The sequence below is a fragment of the Oncorhynchus mykiss genome, chromosome 7 (assembly GCF_013265735.2).
Source record: "Oncorhynchus mykiss isolate Arlee chromosome 7, USDA_OmykA_1.1, whole genome shotgun sequence".
NCBI classification, from domain to species: Eukaryota; Metazoa; Chordata; class Actinopteri; order Salmoniformes; family Salmonidae; genus Oncorhynchus; species Oncorhynchus mykiss.
This window is the reverse complement of record NC_048571.1, coordinates 17,603,761-17,622,899: the sequence shown is the minus strand read 5'-3', so window position 1 is coordinate 17,622,899 and position 19,139 is coordinate 17,603,761. Positions and strand designations below refer to the sequence as shown.

At 42.6% G+C, this 19,139-nt stretch overlaps 1 protein-coding gene across 5 annotated transcripts in view; it reads left to right on the top strand.

The window, feature by feature from the left end:
* Positions 1 to 19,139, top strand: part of LOC110527416 (beta-1,3-galactosyltransferase 1-like) — a 126,179-nt gene that overhangs the window by 39,597 nt on the left and 67,443 nt on the right. For all 5 annotated transcript variants that reach the window (XR_005052540.1, XR_005052541.1, XM_021608675.2 and 2 more), the window contains one exon: positions 13,884 to 13,938. The gene's annotated coding sequence lies outside the window, so the exon portion shown is untranslated. The remainder of the gene's footprint in view (positions 1 to 13,883; positions 13,939 to 19,139) is intronic.

The window sequence follows — 19,139 nt, the reverse complement described above, 5'->3', positions numbered from 1 at the left end:
AGAGGGGAAGGGGCAGAGAGACAGAGACAGAGAAAGAGGGTAAGAAGAGGAGAGGCAGAAAGAAAGAGTAAGAGGGGAGGAGCGGAGGGGAGAGAGGAGGTATACGAGACCTAGAAAGAGGGCGGGGTGTTTGCAGGCTTCCGGAAGATTGTCTCTTCTTCGGCTGTGATGCGCTGCAATGCCAATAGAGAGTGAATGACGAGACACTGTAGCCATCAGGATGGACGAAGCCTTCTCCTTTAGGCAGCTAAAACCATTTCTCTTCATTTTTCTCTTTAGTCATTAGCATAATCATTTTATTTATCAACATCATTATTAAGATGTTTGAACCTACACTTGCAAAAGCTATTAAAATGAATCACTGCTTATCATACAGTTGACTGAGCAGATTCATTCCTCAAGACCGATTGGCCCTGTGAGTCACTGACCATTTTTCCGCTTTACGCGGAATGTAACATGTGTAACATGCCGTTGGGGAAACGAAGTGGCCTGGTGGCCATGGTGCTGTCACGTCCTGACCTTAGTTCCTTTTTTATGTCTCTATTTTTGGATTGGTCAGGGCGTGAGTTGGGGTGGGCATTCTATGTTTTTGTTCTATGTTTTGTATTTCTGTGTTTGGCCTGGTATGGTTCCCAATCAGAGGCTGTCTATCGTTGTCTCTGATTGAGAACCATACTTAGGTAGCCTGTTCCCACCTGTGTTTGTGCGTAGTTGTTTTCTGTTTTGTGTGTCTTCACCTTTCAGAACTGTTTCGGTTATTCCTTTTGTTACTTTGTATTTAGTGTTCAGTTCAGTTTAATAAATATGAACATGTACCACGCTGCATCTTGGTCCTCACCTTCTTCCTCTGAATGCTGTTACAGGTGCACACACTTCCATGTTTAACGATGCCTCGAGAGCGACTTCCCTCATTACACATGATGATAATGAACCAGAAGGTTACTGAGGAAATCTAGGCCAGCCTGACCTATTTTACTGTGGAGCGCAGATGCTCTTTTGTCATACTGGGAAAAAGGAGAGGGGAGGGGAGGGGAGGGGAGGAAAGGAAAGGAGGGGAGATGATGGGAGAAGAGGAGAGGAAAGGAATGTTGACTTCCAGTGAGGCAGTGATGGAAGTGTTTTTAAGACTCTCTGGATTGCGAAGCATCAGATTCTCAAGAGGAAGCATACACAAAGTCCCAGAAATAATGGTCAAATTGGTAAACCTTTTGAGTCTCATGATGAGGTACAGTTGAAGTCGAAAGTTTACATACACTTAGGTTGGAGTCATTAAAACTCGTTTTTCAACCACTCCACACATTTCTTGTTAACAAACTATAGTTTTGGCAAGTCGGTTAGGACATCTACTTTGTGCATGACACAAGTCATTTTTCCAACAATTGTTTACAGACAGATTATTTCACTTATAATTCACTGTATCACAATTCCAGTGGGTCAGAAGTTTACATACACTAAATTGAATGTGCCTTTAAACAGCTTGGAAAATTCCAGAAAATTATGTCATGGCTTTAGAAACTTCTGATAAGCTAATTGACATAATTTGAGTCAATTGGAGGTGTACCTGTGGATGTATTTCAAGGCCTACCTTCAAACTCAGTGCCTCTTTGCTTGACATCATGGGAAAATCAAAAGAAATCAGCCAATCAGTAGACCTCCACAGGTCTGGTTCATCCTTGGGAGCAATTTCCATTGCCTGAAGGTACCACGTTCATCTGTACAAACAATAGTACGCAAGTATAAACACCATGGGACCACGCAGCCGTCATACCGCTCAGGAAGGAGACGCGTTCTGTCTCCTAGAGATGAATGTACTTTAGTGCGAAAAGTGCAAATCAATCCCAGAACAACGGCAAAGGACCTTGTGAAGATGCTGGACGTAACAGGTACAAAAGCAATTTTTTTCCACAGTAAAACGAGTTCTGTATTGACATAACCTAAAAGGCCGCTCAGTAAGGAAGAAGTCACTGCTCAAAAACCTCCACATAAAAGCCAGACTACGGTTTGCAACTGTACATGGAGACAAAGTTCGTACTTTTTGGATAAATGTCCTCTGGTCTGATGAAACAAAAATGGAACTGTTTGGCCATAATGACCATCGTTATGTTTGGAGGAAGAAGGGGGAGGCTTGCAAGCCGAAAAACACCATCTCTACCGTGAAGCACGGGGGTGGCAGCATCATGTAGTGGGGGTGCTTTGTTGCAGGAGGGACTGGTGCACTTCACAAAATAGATGGCATCATGAGGATGGAAAATTATGTGGATATATTGAAGCAACATCTCAAGACATCAGTCAGGAAGTTAAAGCTTGGTCGCAAATGGGTCTTCCAAATGGACAATGACCCCAAATGGCTTAAGGACAACAAAGTCAAGGTATTGGAGTGGCCATTACCGAGCCCTGACCTCAATCCTATAGAACATTTGTGGGCAGAAGTGAAAAAGCGAGTGCGAGCAAGGAGGCCTACAAACCTGACTCAGTTACACCAGCTTTGTCAGGAGGAATGGGCCAAAATTCACCCAACTTATTGTGGGAAGCTTGTGGAAGGCCACACAAAATGTTTGATCCAAGTTAAACAATTCAAAGGCAATGCCAAATACTAATTGAGTGTATGTAAACTTCTGACCCACTGAGAATGTGATGAAAGAAATAAAAGCTGAAATAAATAATTCTCTCAACTATTATTCTGACATTTCACGTTCTTAAAATAAAGCACATTTATCCGCTTTGCAAGGGGTGTAAGCCTAACTGGTATACATAAGCAGCGCGTGAGTTTCAAGTTTGGGGAAGATAATTTTCACCATAAAAATGCACCTTTATAATAAAATTATTACATGCATAATTGCATTTGCGGCCACTTTTGATAATGGTGTTTTCCGCTTATGGAACATTCAAGCGTATAGCCTACTACCATGTGCGCATTGCTGCGCTGATAATATCAAAAAATAGTCTAATAGTTTATCAACATTTTAAGCTAAACGTTTTGATCTGTTGCGTAAAAAAAGGTTTGTATTCATCCCACAACTGTCCCAGACTATGTTTGGAATATTTATTTCTCGCACAGAATAGAATAGGTCGACTTTTGTACTGTGGGGGATAGTAGATTGACATAGGCTAGTGCTTTTACTGTTTGTTAGGCCTACTCATCTTGTTGGCTGCTGAAAAAATATCTTCAATATGCATCTCGGAATTGGATAAGGACGCCCACAGTTGTGTCCCAGATGTGTCTGTCTTAACTTGTAGCCTGTGAGAAAGACCCGATCACGTGACGGAGAGTTGAGTGATTGAGAAACACTTTGGATTGCGCAGCACACACAGTGTGAAGGGCACAATGCAGCACTCCGGTCCACAAAAGGCATGGATTTCTTTACGGTGCATTACGGACACAAAGGGGATGCTGCCATGAAATTTGAGGCAATTATCAAGTGCTTGTCAAATTGTGAATGAGAGACTATTGGAGTGTGAACAGCCTGCGCAAAAAACAAAGCAGAGCTCATGCCTTTCAAGCTACTTTTTTCAAATCATCATTAGAATCTTATCTTTCAGCCTAACAATGTATTAAAATCTAAACATAACATATAGTCCAACATTTGTAGAACAACTAAAGTTACATTAATAACTCTAAATTAGGCAAATAGGCAAATAGGAGTACCTATTTATTAGTTTCTGCTTAACACAGAATAGACGCATGTGTGCACTACCTCAAATCGTTTGGAGAAAATATGTATATTTTATTCAGCTTTGTTCAATTGTATTCTTCAAACTATAAAATAATGTCACGGAATTATAAGCAAATCTTATCTGCTGAATGAACTAGTGTAGCCCACAGCCATTTGGCATAGCCACATTGGGACCTAACATAAGAACAACTCAGAGTATGCTATTATTTTCTTCTGAAATATACTACATTTTCATGTTTCTTTAGACCTATCTAAAATAAATAATGGATTTATTGTGAAGGTGTAGGCTATATTACATGGATTCATTAGACTTTTTAAAATGGCTTGTAGGCTCTGTGTGGAAGCCAGGAGATGCTAAATGTGTTTATGTTAATTAACGGTCAATTACCGTGAAACCGACAGTTATTTGCTTGACAATCACCGGCTGACAACATTTTGTGACCGCCATAGCCCTACCTAGGTATGTCCACAACATCCTCTGTAGTATTTTCCGGTAGAACAAACCGTTATATCCAGTGTCTCAAGTGTGAATCGATGGTAAATCACTGTTCAGGGGGAGCGAGAGAGAGAGGGAGAGAGGGAGGGACGTGCTTCCACTTCAATCAGCCCTGTGTTTTCCACTGCTGTGCACAAACCTATCTCTGCATCTGAGCTTGAAGGACATCTAGACTTATAACGCTGAGCAGAGATTAAAGAGTGACAAGTGCTCAGATCAACCTTGATTGGAAAATTTCCTTTCGGTAAACATTTACATCAAGACGTGAGCCTATCAGGGCAGACTGAAGATCATTCCTCCAGGTTACGGGTAGGAAAAGGAATCTCAATACTGCTGGAGATGGAGTTGCGTATGGAAGTTTTTTCTGCTCAATGTATCGAGAGCTTTGTTGAGTAGACAAAGCTCAACAAACATGATTTCACCAGTATTACAAGAAGGGCATTATGGTCTTTGGCATGATGTTGACAAAGGTCGATGGGCCGACATTGTTTTGAGCCGGTAGGTTCATGTTGGCTAGAGTTTGTAGTACAGTACTTACAGTACAGAGCCCATGATTGTCGTCCTTAATTATATCCACTTTGAAAACACTTTGACTTCAGGGTTGCTATCTCTCTATCTTCCCAGATGTATTTCAACCCTACAACTTTGAGGACATTAATCTCATGGAACCGCTTAGAGAACGTTTCAGCACCTACACTTCCATGACGCTCACACAGTTATTTCATGTCATCAGTCTTTCGGGCACTTCGCCGTCGCTAACGACATCTGACAGGTCCCCCTTAAGAAACGTTTTTCTGAAGGTTAATCATCCCGTTTCCCGCCTGTGGTCCTCTTTGGATCAGACGCTCGCTATCCGTTTCCAAGCAGCCGAGCCGCTGACACTTTGAATTCAGAACGCGCCCTTCAGCCGCTTACTTCTCCGTGGTAATTAGGATCGGAGAGAGCAGGAGTGTCAATGGAAGAGTTTAAAGGGAAGACAGTGGGTTTGACTGGTGCTTCTAATGGCCTTCGGTCGCCAAGGCCGTGTTCTTACAATGGCGTTCGAGGGGGGAATGATGGGGGGGTTGAAGGGGAGGATGGAGGGGAGTATCAATAATCTACAGGTGACGCCACACAATCTGAAACGTTGTTCTTTTTCCATCAACAGGAAGTCATAACTCATCTATACCAGAGCCGTCCATGACTTTTGGTGGTTCATTTTTGACGGACAAGGATATTTAAAGTTGTTAATCACTGCCACTATTATCTCGCTGTTACCATAGTCATTAATAGATAGACGTGATTGGCAGTACTTGATTTGATATGGTTCATAATACAGTAAAATGGATGTGTGGATTGAACCTAATGTTTTGTTCACATAATAGGCTACGATTGATGTAATGCGCCATGACAACGGAAGAGGATTAGACCACGGATGCTTTAACAGTGTTGAAATGAATTGATTGATTCAGGGACAGTAACACTATTTTGTTAAGTGAGGAAGCGGAAGCATATTTCAGCTAATTAACACCGGAATGGCTAATTGATCCATGATGTACCCTGTATGCTCTCAGGTCTTACATAGATAATCAGGTATTGTGCTGATATATTTTACAGTGATTTTACATTGTCAAAATCAGAATGTTCTCTGGTAGCTAAGATGTTGTTACAGAGGTGGAACCACAGGTCCCAGAGTGGTTGTATCGATTCTCGTCCTCGTCTGATGAGGAGTAGGATAGATCGGACCAAAATGCAGCGTGGTATGTGTCCATGTTAACTTTATTAATCTGAACACAAAATAACAAAGGTGAAAAAACAAAACAGTCCTATCATGTGACAAAACAGGAAACAACTACCCACAAACACAGGTGGGAACAGGCTACCTAAGTATGGTTCTCAATCAGAAACAACTATAGACAGCTGCCTCTGATTGGGAACCATACCAGTCCAAACACAGAAATACAAAACATAGAACAAAAACATAGATTGCCCACCCTAACTCACGCCCTGACCAAACCAAAAATAGAGACATAAAAAAAAGTAACTAAGGTCAGAACGTGACAGTGGTGGGCCATTTTTTTCAGACTATAGCATATGACAGTGATTAAATCAGTTGTGACAATGCTTTATATGGTGTATAATGGGATGAAAAAAACTTATCAGGTCACATGGTTTTAAAAAAGAATCCTGGAAAAACTGGTGCTGGGGAGGATTAAAATCTTGTCAAACTTCAGCAACCTTGTACTTGTTCATATGAATTATATTTTAAAACTAGACTAACAGGGTTTATTCTACAAACACAGAGACAACTGTGATTAGACAATAGAACATGCTTTATGCATGTTTGCATCGTGTAGGCCTATGCAACTATGCAGGACTCCTGAGTGGCACAGCGGTCTAAGGCACTGCATCTCAGTGCAAGAGGCATCACTACAGTCCCTGTTTTGATTCCAGGTTGTATAACATCAGGCCGTGATTGGGAATCCCATAGGGCAGCACACAATTGGCCCAGCGTCGTCCAGTTTTGGCCGGGGTAGGCCGTCATTGTAAATAAGAATTTGTTCTTAACTGACTTGCCTAGTTAAATAAAGTTTAAATTTAAACAATAAAAACTGTATGTCCAATAAAAATAATTACTGATAGTCTACAGAATGTCATCACTTTTATGTTGATTCATTAATTCCAGTTAAACATTTTGGATAGAAAAGGAATAGGCAGCCCAAGTTTCAATATAAACTATATAAATAGATGTAAATAAATGTAAATAAAGTTGATCACATACACATTTTCTCCTAACACAAATAAATGGATTATATATACTTAACATTACCACTTTATTTACCCTGCCCAGATGGACAGGGCGCATAGGCTGTATGAAACTGCTGTTGTTGGTAGCCTAGTGTTACACGGAGTGGAACAGGGGATCCCTAGAGCAGACTCAGATGAGGAGACTGGGATGAAGTAACCAAGGTATTTATTGAAACACAGGGGGAAGTTGGAGTGCAGGCCAGCGGAAGCTCAGGTGGGTTGGAGGAAACCAGGTACGGAGGCTGAGGCTGGAGCGAGAGGGGTTGGGACAGGGTAAGCAGGTCCGGAGGGGAATCCAAGGGAGTAGTAGAGTGGGGAATCCAGGACAGAGTAGCAGGATGACGAGACGTGGAACTGGAGACAGGGACCAGAGTCAGAGCGGGCAAACTGCAGTGGAGAGGAAAACAGTGTCAGGCAAGGAAAACAGGCACAACAGGATTTAATAGTAACAACAGCTAGACGCGTAGACTGACTGAGCAGAGATTACGATCTGGCAACTTGGAAGTGGCAGGGCTGAGTATTTGTCGAGGTCTTGATTATGGAATAGGTTGCAGCTGGTAGGGATCTGCTCTGACTCCAGCACACCTGTCTCCACCCACACAGTCACACACACACAGAGAGAGAGAGAGAGGGAGAGAGTACTGGGAGAGTGGCGGCAGGTCAAGGAGACACAGGATGAGCTGTAGAGGGCGTTGCAGGAGCAGATGTGACACCTAGTCCAGCAACATTGATTGAGAGAGTTTTTGCATGTGTCTGTCAGGGTGATGTGTTATCACATTTGCTAAATAAATACTGGAGGAAAGTGGAAAGCGCACTTGAGTGTGCATTGTGCACAGCACACACAGCCCATGATTTCCGTGAATCTGATTGGTCAAGCTCTCATCAAGCCTGCAGTACTCTGATGTGAAGGACAGATAAATTGCGAGTTGACAAATCATGCGGCAAATCAGTCTAAAAAACAGTACTTTGCTTCAATATTTTGTACTAAACTAAATAAGAAATGGTGCTCCACCTGATTGAAAAGGGAAATGTCTGCTTGCCACACGTTTTTCGACAGCCCTGTGTTGTTCGGAGCAGTTTAGAGGATTATTAAAGCTTAGTGTGCCTTTAATGTAATGTCAACGCTCAACATCTTGCCACATAATAACAAACTTACCAGTCAAAAGAGTCTGGCATCACAATTTATTTTACAACTGATCACAAATAAGGGTTATACTGTTAGTGCTGTCTTATTTCCCTGAAGGAGAGATCCAGTAAGGGTTATACTGTTAGTGCTGTCTTATTTTCCTGAAGGAGAGATCCAGTAAGGGTTGTACTGTTAGTGCTGTCTTATTTACCTGAAGGAGAGAGATCCAGTAAGGGTTATACTGTTAGTGCTGTCTTATTTTCCTGAAGAAGAGAGGTACAGTACTGTAAGGGTTATACTGTTAGTGCTGTCTTATTTTCCTGAAGGAGAGAGATCCATTAAGGGTTATACTGTTAGTGCTGTCTTATTTTCCTGAAGAAGAGCTCCATTAAGGGTTATAATGTTAGTGCTGTCTTATTTTCCTGAAGGAGAGAGGTACAGTAAGGGTTATAATGTTAGTGCTGTCTTATTTTCCTGAAGGAGAGAGATCCAGTAAGAGTTATACTGTTAGTACTGTCTTATTTTCCTGAAGGAGAGATCCAGTAAGGGTTATAATGTTAATGCTGTCTTATTTTCCTGAAGGAGAGATCCAGTAAGGGTTATACTGTTAGTACTGTCTTATTTTCCTGAAGGAGAGATCCAGTAAGGGTTATACTGTTAGTGCTGTCTTATTTTCCTGAAGGAGAGAGGTACAGTACTGTAAGGGTTATACTGTTAGTGCTGTCTTATTTTCCTGAAGGAGAGAGATCCAGTAAGAGTTATACTGTTAGTGCTGTCTTATTTTCCTGAAGGAGAGAGGTACAGTAAGGGTTATAATGTTAGTGCTGTCTTATTTTCCTGAAGGAGAGAGGTACAGTAAGGGTTATACTGTTAGTGCTGTCTTATTTTCCTGAAGGAGAGATCCAGTAAGGGTTATACTGTTAGTGCTGTCTTATTTTCCTGAAGGAGATATATCCAGTACTGTAAGGGTTATACTGTTAGTGCTGTCTTGTTTTCCTGAAGGAGAGAAATCTAGTAAGCGACTAATCTTTTTTGTCAGTTAAAGTAAAAGCTCCATAATTTACCTTCATTCTTTGATTGGTGAATAATTAAGTGATACTGTGTTTCTGCTTTGCCCTCCGTAATGATGGCAATAATTCATGTTATGCTGATGAGCCCACAGAAAGAGTTTCATAATGCATTTCAAATGGCTAAATGATTACAGCTTCAGATGAATGGAGTGAACTGTGAACAACGGCATGTTTTCTAACTGCGATAAATGCATTAGTGTAAATGTGAGAAAGACCCCACCGAATGCGGAATCATTCACAGAATCCCAACCAAATTGCCTAAGCCTGGTGGATGGGATGTGAAATAGATTTAAAACGGTTTAATTTATCACTGTTATAAAGGGTTTTTCATAAAGTGATGAAAGATCATCGGCAGGCCACTTGTTTAAGGAGTTCCTGTTTGTGTGCATGTGTGTGTGCTTATGTGTGTGTGCGCGTACATGCATATTTGTGCATGCTGGTGTCCCTCTTACAGTGAGTCAGCCCTGTGGATTTCTGTCTTGTGTGTACTCTGACTGCTATGGCCCCTGGGTGACAGGCATGGGTGTATAAGACATTATTTGCTGTGATTCTCAGGGGTCAGAGCCTGAGGTGACAGTGCACATGCTGGGGTTGAGACAGACAGACAGACTCCCTCCTGCCACTTAGAGTCCATTATGAAGCGAGGGGTTTCTCTATATTACCCAGAATGCATTGTCGTCTGCCAGTTGTCAGTCAGGGTTGGTGACAAGGCTGCAGTAAGGTGGGGCAACAGTCTTTCTCTCCCTGTCTCTATCTCTCTTACTCTCCCTCTCCCTCTCTCTTTCAATCTCTCTCCCCCCTCTCACTCTCTCCCTTTCTATTTTCAATTGGCTCTACTCTTTACTTACCTAGTCAGTATGGTTCTTCTGATTGACAGAGGCTGATAGGTAGATGGCAGGTTCTTGGCTTGCACTAGAAATGGCTTCGGCTAGGAAGTGGTTCAGAATGGTTTACAAGGCATGTTGTGGAAAAACAACATTTATTTTTTATGTTTCCAGAACACCTAAGTGCACTTTGTATTCTAAAATTACTGTACTCTCAATTACTTTCCCATTTAGAAACACTACACAGGGTTTTAACCTTTTAGAGCAAAATAGAGTCTAGCAGTAATTGCAGTAACTTTTCTCTGCTTTTATATATAGTTTTCTCTGAAAACCTTTATCAAACTATTGTGTACACATACAGATGCTGTCATACAGGCAAGTGTTTGATTCCATTTTCTCACTGTTTTTTTTCCTCATTTAAAAAAAAAGGTAATCTGATGCATTATGCTAATCAAGTAATTTGACTATTTTATGGTTATTTAAATAGATTACTTTTCCTTCAATTGAATATAATTCACAACAGAAATGGGAACCTGGTAGTAATATATGTCTTTTAGTCCTTCATTTTGCATCAGCGCTGTCAGCCATAGCAACACATTCATCAACAGAGAAAGGGGAAACTCAATTTGATACGGGAGAATTTCATGTGACCTTTTATGCAGTAAGTGGGTCTGAATAAGAACTGCACATACATCAATAGATTCTCAACCTTCCAGAAGTATTGATGGTTAATACAGCAACATTTCTGCAGAATACTGATCAGATGTTGGCTCTTCGCTTCTACCATATCAACACGAATTTGGCTTGAATTGTATGCAGTTTGGATGAATGAGGCAACATCTGTTCTTTCTTTGGCCACCTTATTCATTGTTATGACTGCACAGTGGAGGTAGAAAGGCCGTTCACAATATCAGGTTTCACTTGTAACAACAACAAAAAAGCTTTTTAATTTACTTTTGTTGTCCTCCGGGAGTTGCTGAATCGCCTCTCTACTTCAGTTTGGTCCACAATTCATACACCTTGGTTCGGAGAGCGAGGTAGCGGCTGTGATCCCTTTCCTTTGCACAATATCACTGTAGTCGTAAAATAGAAATAGTATTGTTATAATATATAACATGCAACTTCTAAGTGCATTTATTCTGCAGTATACAAATGTCTCGCGTCTTCCCTGTGTTTTTTTCACTCTCTGTCCGTTTGTAAGATGGCGCTGGAGCAGAAGGCAGACGTTTTACGTGCCCCCAACCGATTGTGTTTTGTTGTTCGTTTATCTGCATTGTTTGTAACTACTGTCTCTTATGACCGAAAATAACTTCTAGACATCAGGACTGCGACTACTCACCACGGACTAGCAGAATACGTTTTCTTCTTTCAATACTCTGACGAGCCTGAGGCGGAGGATATACGGCTCCCTCGGGAACAGGCACCGACCCCAGTGATCTGCGTGAAGAGGAGGCGGAGAAAGAGAGGCTGGAGAGCGGGCTGCCTTCTGAGAAGTTGCAGGCGATCGAATAGGCCTCCACTTCCCGCAATTCTGCTAGAAAAAAACGACAATCTTTCGACAATAAAATGTACGAGTTCCTGGGAAGATTAAACTACCAACGGGACATTAAAATCTGAAACATCTTATGCTTCACGGAGTCATGGCTGATGGACGACAATATCAACATACAGCTGGCTGGTTATACGATGTACCGGCAGGATAGAACAGCAGCGTCTGGTAATACAAGGGGCGGCGGTCTACGTATTTTTGTAAACAACAGCTGGTGCACGACATCTAAGGAAGTCTCGAGCTATTGCTCGCCTGAGGTAGAGTTTATCATGATAAGCCACACTGGCAGCATCCGCACTAAAGGCTAGAGCTGCCACTTTCAAGGAGCGGGACTCTAACCTGGAAGCTTATAAGAAATCCTGCTATGCCCTCCAACGAACCATCAAACAGGCAAAGCTTCAATACAGGACTAAGATCGAGTCGTACTACACAAGCTCTGACGCTCGTCGGATGTGGCAGGGCCTGCAAACTATTACAGACTACAAAGGGAAGCACAGCCAAGAGCTGCCCAGTGACACGAGCCTACCGGATGAGCTAAACTACTTCTATGCTCGTTTCGAGGCAAATAACACTGAAACATGGATGAGAACACCAGCTGTACCAGAAGACTGTGTGATCACACTCTCCGCAGCCGATGTAAGACCTTTAGACAAGTCAATATTCACAAGGCCGCAGGGCCAGACGGATTACCAGGATGTGCGCTGACCAACTAGCAAGTGTCTTCACTGACATTTTCAACTTCTCCCTGTCCGAGTCTGTAATACCAACATGTTTTAAGCTGACCACCATAGTGCCTGTTCCCAAGAACACTAAGGTAACCCGCCTAAATGACTACCGACCTGTAGCACTCACGTCTGTAGCCATGAAGTGCTTGGAAAGGCTGGTTATGGCTCACATCAACACTATCATCCCAGAAACCCTAGACCCACTCCAATTTGCATACAGCCCCAACAGATCCACAGATGATGCTGTCTCTATTGCACGCCACACTGCCCTTTCCCACCTGGACAAAAGGAACACCTATGTGAGAATGCTATTCATTGACTACAGCTCAGCGTTCAACACCATAGTGCCCTCAAAGCTCATCAATAAGCTAAGGACCCTAGCACTAAACACCTCCCTCTGCAACTGGTTCCTGGACTTCCTGACGGGCCGCCCTCAGGTGGTAAGGGTAGGTAACATCACATCCGCCACGCTGATCCTCAACACAGGGGCCCCTCAGGGGTGCGTGCTCAGCCCCCTCCTGTACTCCCTGTTCACTCAAGACTGCACGGCCAGGCACGACTCCAACACCATCATTAAATTTGCAGATGACACAACAGCGGTAGGCCTGATCATCGACAACAACGAGACAGCCTATAGGGAGGAGGTCAGGGATCTGGCCGTGTGGTGCCAGGACAACAACCTCTCCCTCAACGTGATCAAGACAAAGGAGATGATTGTGGACTACAGGAAAAGAGGACCGGGCACGCCCCCATTCTCATCGACGGGGCTGCAGTGGAGCAGGTTGAGAGCTTCAAGTTCCTTGGTGTCCACATCACCAATAAACTAACATGGTCCAAGCACACCATGACAGTCATGAAGCGGGCACGACAAAACCTATTCCCCCTCAGGAGACTGAAAATATTTGGCATTGGTCCTCAGATCCTCATTGGTCCTCAGGTTCTACAGCTGCACCATCGAGAGCATCACTGCCTGGTATGGCAACTGCTCGGCCTTCGACCGCAAGGCACTACAGAGGGTAGTGCAAACCCTCAAGCTTCCTGCCATCCAGGACCTCTATACCAGGCGGTGTCAGAGGAAGGCCCTAAAAATTGTAAAAGACTCCAGGCACCCTAGTCATAGACTGTTCTCTCTGCTACCACACGGCAAGCGCCAAGTCTAGGTCCAAGAGGCTTCTAAACAGCTTCTTCCCCCAAGCCATAAGACTCCTGAACATCTAGTCAAATGGCTACCCAGACTATTTACATTGCCCCCACACCCCTCCCCTCTCCACACCACTACCACTCTCAGTTGTCATCTATGCATAGTCACTTTAATTAACTCTACCTAGATGTACATACTACCATAACTAACCGTTGCCCCCGCACATTGACTCTGTACCGGCACCCCCCTGTATATATTGTTATTTTTTACTGCTGCTCTTTAATTACTTGTTACTTTTATCTCTTATTCTTATCCGTATTTTTTGAAACTGCGCTGTTGGTTAGGGGCTCGTAAGTAAGCATTTCACTGTAAGGTGTTGTATTCGGTGCATAATAAGATTTGATTTGATGATATACTCTCTCTCGCTCATGATTCACCTCTCTTGTCTTTCTCATCACCACTCACCTTGCTGTCTTGTCTTCTGTTTGCAGAGATGGAGTGAAGAGGAAAGAGCCTATCGTTAAGGGCAGGAGCCAGCTGTTTGAGGTAAGGAATGACTCAGTGTTTTCTATTATCAAACCCTTTCTGCCGTTTTGGCCCATCTGTCTCTCTGTCTAATCACATCATTCATAACTGATATAAAGAACCAACATTGTATTTGACTATGTTGCCTGTACTGTACTAAAACATCCCAGTATTTGGCAGCATACAGTATAATATTGCAACAGAAGCCCCCAGAATATATATGAAAACACACAGTACAGCACTGTTCTCAATTTACCTGTAATAACCTTGCTGGCTAACACCTTGACTGTTACAATGTTTCAAAGCTGCTTTTTGATCTACCTTTAGCAGCCTAGCTACTGTAGCTAACACCATGTCAATCTAACTGTAAGATCCTAGCCAGCTAACACCATGTCAATCTACCTGTAGCAGCCTAGCTAGCTAACACCTTGTCAATCTACCTGTAGGAGCCTAGCTAGCTAACACCTTGTCAAACTACCTGTAGTTGCCTAGCCAGCTAACACCATGTCAATCTACCTGTAGCAACCTAGCTAGCTACCACCTAGTCAATCTAACTGTAGCAGCCTAGCCAGCTAACACCATGTCAATCTACCTGTAGCAGCCTAGCTAGATAACACCTTGTCAATCTACCTGTAGTAGCCTAGCTAGCTAACACCTTGTCAATCTACCTGTAGCAGCTTAGCTAGCTAACACCTTGTCAATCTACCTGTAGTAGCCTAGCTAGCTAACACCTTGTCAATCTACCTGTAGCAGTCTAGCTAGCTAACACCTTGTCAATCTACCTGTAGCAGTTTAGGTAGCTAACACCTTGTCAATCTACCTGTAGTAGCCTAGCTAGCTAACACCTTGTCAATCTACCTGTAGCAGCCCAGCTAGCTAACACATTGACCTATAGTGTTACAGTATGACTGCTATGTAATGTGATTGGGAGGAAAAACTACATACAATCCTATGCTAAGCTACGAGGGGTTCTTAGACTTGTGCTGACCTTCAGCTTTTCTTTTAGTGAATCAGTGCTTGCATCCCAAATGGCACCCTATTGCCTATATAGTGCACTACTTTTGACAAGGCCCCATAGGGCTATGGTCAAAAGTAGTGCACCAAATAGGATAATAGGCTGCTATTTTGTTGCAGGTAGAAAGGTCATCCATGTTCCATGCTGCAGAGTAAAGCTGAGAGGTATGTTGTGTCCTCCATCATTAGCGCTGGCTAACAACACGGCAAAAGGCGCCTGCCTACCTACCTACTGCTCCAGCCCACTCACATAATTACAGCTGAATACCTTGGCGATACAAGAAGTGAATCATTCTGTCAATCTGCATACAATTTACATTTATACCTCTCAGTAGGCTATTGTATGTCAATGAGGTCAGGGATAATTCCACCACCTCCACTGCTACCACTGCTACGTGCTACGGCTGTACAACTAACTGCTATACTACTTCAGTACTAATACGACTAACACTACTTATTATGATACTAATATGGGTAGAACTGATCAGAATTTGTGGTCATCATTCTACTTACACTGAACTATAGTGTTTTATTGAGGGCACAGAGTAAATCAGAAATGTACACAGCTTCAGCTACCGTTACTAGAGATCAATTTCTAATAGAGGAAGATGTATAAAGGCCTACGTCTTTTTGTGAGACTGTGTTCAACTCGTCGCTTCACCCTGTGTTCTGTGAAAAGTGGGAGGCTGGGCTAGTCAAACCCATCTCTGCTTTCGTAGACGCCCATGTTGTCTTGACACAGTCTAATTACCAAAGGCAAACATCACAGAGAACTTTCAAGAGCTCCCTGCCACGTTACGTGAATGCAGATATGATTGGGAAGCAACAGCAGAAGAGTTCCTAGATACAGTGTGGTGAAGGCCGGTCATGAGTGAAAGCCAGGAGGGCAGTGAACCCCGAATGGGACATAAAAAAAGGTCTGAAATCCAGTCAGTGATGCATAGCCTACGTCTGGGAGTGAGAAACCACCACCGCCCACTTTTGAACCCGCCCGAACAGATCCACGGCTAGTCCTAGCGGTAGTCATATCGAGTTCAACATGAAGATGTCAGACATTTAAAGTAAATCCATTTGACTCAATTTATCCAAGGCTTTCATTTATGATGTTGCTCAGTTCAAGACCCTTGCATCCAAAATATTCCCACCCCTGCGCTAGGCTAATTGTCTGAAAAGCCAGAGGATCTGTGCGGGTTTTTCCGCGAGGAAGGGAAACTGTAAAAAGACAGTGTTAGGCTACCTATGAATAATGCACACATCATTAGAGCAGGTTTTAGTAAAGTACCTGGTCTGACACAGATTCTAACACAGTCTATATTGTGAATAATGGGTGTGTGCGAGCTAAGAAAATGTGCCAGATAAACCCAATCTGTTATGATTAGTTTGTGCGGTATAAATTAGATTCTCATTGGGTAGAACTATAATGCAAAAACAAGCATTTCACTAATCTAGCTAAGTCAGTGCCTTGAAGTTGCAGATTTTTCATTGACTTGCAACCTGACAAGAGTCTGATGATAATATCACAGAACAGTGTGCTTCTGGACTCAGTGTGTAGCAATGCACTTAGCATAATTTAATCAATCATAAACTAATATTGACGTAAGCATCCTCTGAAATATTCAAATAGGATATTTCCTTGTCATTTCCCATGCAAATCATCCCAAATATGTTCATTTTACACTACTGTATATATGTCAATTCAACTGAAGCAGTAAAGCACCGTATAGTGCTCTGCTAATTGAATGGTCTTTGGTGGGGATCTGACTCAATTCCTATAGACTCCATAATAATTTATCAATGACACTTCAGCAGGTGCTTCATCATGTCTCCAGACCAATTTTTCCATCGTCCTCCCTATGAATACATTATGCTTCCAGCCCATACATCTTCCTGGCCCGTCCTTGTGCGTGAACTGAGTAGAGTAGAGTATTACTTTACTAATCCCAGCTTGGGAAATTGTTTTATCACAGCATTCATCATCCATAACGTATAAGGACTTGACACAATGACAGACACACAACCAAACACAACACATATCAAGACACATGAAGGCACCTGCTCCTTAGCATGCGCAGTCGGATTCAAGTGCTGTTTTCCATCCCACTCTGGAGGAAAAAACAGCAAGAATACTGTTCACAATAGGAAGACATCATAAAACAGTTAATCAATTATACTCGTTAAAAAGCCTCATGTCTTTGGGTAAAAATGTCTAAACCTCTCTGTGGAACTTCTGGGCAGGATGGACCTGCTACTGAAGCTGCTCCTGTGTTGCTTTAGAGTGCTGTGGAGTGGGTGTGTGTCATTGTCCATGATCATGTGTGTTTTTGCTTGCAGCTTTTTTATGAACATGTCCTGCATTGATTACAGGCTGCAGCCAATTGTAGCGCTGGCTTCCCTGATGATTTTGTCAAGCTTGTTTATATCCTCCTTGGCTAAATTATCTTTCCAGCACACAGTGGCATAGCTTACTATACTCACCACGACACTGCTGTAGAACATGGAACATGCAAAGCATTTTGTCACAGACATTAAAAGATCTAAGCTTCCTTAAAAATTACAGTTTGGATCGGGCTTTTTTTGTAGATGCTGTGGGAGTTCTCCTTCCAGTTCAGTTTGTTTCCACTATTACGCCCAAGTACTTGTAAGCGTCAACAGTCCCAATCTCTTCACCATTAATAAAAATAGGATTAAAAACATATTTATTTTTCCTCAAATCTACCACTACCTCCTTCGCCTTCAGCACATTCATTGGCCTCACACCCTTTCACAAAGGACATAGTTGTATCCATGTGATTAGCATCGGGGTACGTCCAAAATGGCACCCTTTTCCCTATATAGCACACTAATTTGGACCTGGTCAAAGGTGGTGCACTATACAGGGAATAAGGTGTCATTTCACATGCACCCAATGCCACTCCACAAGGTGCATTATATCTGAAATTGATATGCAATCTGTGTTTTTGGCAATCATTGTTTCCGATTGTATTTTTTTTGTATTATTTGTTTTATTTCAGCAGGGAGTCACCATTGAGAGCAGGGTCTCTTTCACAAAGGAACCCTGCATATGCACTATATATACAAATGTATGTGGACACCCCATCAAGTTAGTGGATTCGGCTATTTTAGCCACACCCGTTGCTGGCAGGTGTATAAAATCGAGTACACCGCCATGCAATCTCCATAGACAAACATTTGCATTAGAATGGCCTTACTGAAGAGCTCTGTGACTTTCAACGTGGCACCGTCATAGGATGCCACCTTTCCAATAAGTCAGTTTTTCAAATGTATGCCCTGTTAGAGCTGTCCCTGTCAACTGTAATTGCTGTTATTGTGAAGTAGAAATGTCTAGGAGCAACAACAGCTCAGCCGCAAAGTGGTAGGCCACACAAGCTCACAGAATGGGACCCCAGCGTGCTGAAGCGCGTAGCGCATAAAAATCGTCTATCCTCGGTTGCAACCCTCACTACCAAGTTACAAACTACCTCTGGAAGCAACGTCAGCACAAGAACCATGTTTTTCATGGTTTGGGCTTGGCCCCTTATTTCCAGTGAAGGGAAATTTTAACGCTACAGCATACAATGACATTCTAGATGATTATGTGCTTCCAACTTTGTGGCAACAGTTTGGAGAAGGCCCTTTCTTGTGCACAAAGCAAGGTCCATACAGAAACACCAGAACATCTAATTGTAATGTATTTTGTAGTTGGTTCCGGCAATGAGGTGCTTTAAAGCTAAAAGCAGATTTATCGAGTTTGGTCGACACCCGAGGAACCTCAAGAGTTAAGCAACCTTGTGAACGGGTTTGGTATCTCATGTTTTTATATTTTAACAGCGAAGTTAGGTAAGTTGAAACCTTGTGTAGTAGAGCTTTGTAAAAATGGCATCCTATTCCCTATAGTGCACTACTTATAGGGAATAGGGTAAAGTAGTGCACTCTATAGGGGACATTGTGGGTGCCACTTCAGACACAGTGATGGTCTGTGGTGTGTAAACTCCATACACTATATCAGTAAAAAGCTTCCTGGTTGGTAAAGTAGCCAACTGCAGCCAATCTCCTGTGATTATTGGTGAATGGATGCTAAGCTAATGGAGTCGTTGGATCCTACTCTGAAATTAACAGCCACTTTCCCACAGAGCCCTGTGCGTTTTAATTAATTAGTCGATAGTCGCTAATCAATCAGACTTGAATTACAGAGGGAAATTAGAAGGATA